Source organism: Aplysia californica, unplaced genomic scaffold (assembly GCF_000002075.1).
Source record: "Aplysia californica isolate F4 #8 unplaced genomic scaffold, AplCal3.0 scaffold01182, whole genome shotgun sequence".
In the NCBI taxonomy this organism is placed as follows: domain Eukaryota; kingdom Metazoa; phylum Mollusca; class Gastropoda; order Aplysiida; family Aplysiidae; genus Aplysia; species Aplysia californica.
Window position 1 is genome coordinate 73,658 of NW_004798452.1, and position 1,894 is coordinate 75,551.

Sequence of the window (1,894 nt, forward strand, 5' to 3'; positions counted from 1 at the left end):
AGTGGTTGTCGTTGAGGTAATGCTAGTAGTGGTATTAGTGGGGATGATGGTGAAGGTGGTGGTAGTTGTAATGGTGGTGGTAATGGTGGTGATAATTGTAGTTGGTGGTGGTGGTGGTGTTCGTGTTGATTATGGTGGTGGTGGTGGTGGTGGCTGTGGTACTGGTGGTGGTGATGGAGGAGGAGGTAATGGTGATCGTGGTGGTTCTGGTGTCAGTAGTGGTTATAGTGAAGGAGCAATTTCTTTTGGGAGAATTGTTGTTTGTTTGATTGTTGTTGGTTGTTTTTTTGTTTGTTTGCTTTTTGTTTGGGGAGTGAATACTTTGTTAGGGTGACCAGTAAAAGCATTCGATCGAAGTTTTTGTTTTTAGTTAGTCACTGTCTTATTTCATGACAAGACCAAAGCTCTAAAACAGTACAACTTTGTGAGATTAAAGATAAGTACATTAGTCTCAAAATGGCTACCAGATTTTATAATAATATTTGATTTTAAAAAGCACTAATATACACCAACGAAACTAACAGTTTACGCTAGTAAAAAAGTAAAAACGCCTGTAGTAACGCCCTCCAACTTATCGGCATGGGCACTTTCACTTCTAGGATTAACGTCACCAGGTTTAGGGTTAACCTCACCTGGTTATGAGGTCATTTATTACCCTGATGAGTGCCCCAGACACAGGCCCGGCCCTCCAGTCTCTCTCGTCGTCTGCTGTTTGCCGTCCTCTCAGTTATCTCTCCGCAGTTCCCCCCAAAACAGATTAACAGACAGAATCGTTTGGAGATTTCACCCACAGCGAGTTCTTAAAGGTAAAACTAATCTATTTCCTATATATGAAAAAAACCTATTTCCTAAACGAAAAAAAAATTCATTTCCTAAAAGAGAGAACATTTTTTTCTTGAAGGAAAAAAAAAATTATTTCAAGCTATTGCAAGCAAATACAAAACTCAAATAGTTCTCAGTGGAATTGATCGTTCTTCTATTTATAATTTCGTCTCGATTAAACTTTGTTCGCCGTTTTGTGTCAATATATTTCATCGTCTTTATTAAAAAGGGGTGGAACTTAAGACAGGGCACAAAGGAACGGAGTTGCCTGTACAAATACCCGCGTGAGATCGCTTTCCGTTTTGTCAACACGTTTTGTGGACAGCGATAACGGCCGTCTGCAAATCAATGAGGACTGAAGCCAAAAACAGCTAAGGTCTTCAACTAATTCTCGATTTCATCGGTGGAGAATTTTCATGGAGATAAAAGGATGCAAGGAAAACTGATTTTTTCGAGCCTTCGTTTCAAAGGGACAAACTATGCTCTAAATAATAATATGTGTCACAGATACGTGTATATAATGGTATTCAGTCTTTGATTGTATTTTTGTAAAGCCTTTTTTTCTGCCCGACGAGGGTATAATTGTGACAAGAATAAATTATCTATTCTTGTACCAATGAACTTGACGCTATACTATCGTTGTGCTGTAAACAAGGACGAAGCAGCTAACCTTTTGAATAATCTCAGTCGTTGTAGCAGGGGAGTAAAACTTATATGGAAGTAACAATTATTAATGTTCTAATTAGGGAGACCAAATCTTTCTCTAATTTTCTTTGTGACGACAGGTAAGAAAGTAAAATGTTGATACGGTATGTTGTCGGTACGATGGGACATCTATCTATATACTCGTTATAATATTTCAGTTGTGCTCAAGTCTAAAAAGAGCATATCTCACATTGTAGGCCAACGCTTTCGTCCTCAAACTTCAAAACTCAAATGAACAGCTGCACTGCGATCAAAATCTTCGCTCCCCAAGGGTTCGGTATATGCACACACAGAAACACACACACACACACACACACACACATACACACACACACACACACACACAAACACACACACACACATACAC

At 39.0% G+C, this 1,894-nt stretch overlaps 1 protein-coding gene across 1 annotated transcript in view; it reads left to right on the forward strand.

Annotated features, from left to right (window-relative positions):
• The window catches only part of LOC101856391, a 9,021-nt gene that overhangs the window by 5,982 nt on the left and 1,145 nt on the right, over positions 1–1,894 (forward strand). The gene's annotated exons all lie outside the window — the stretch shown is intronic.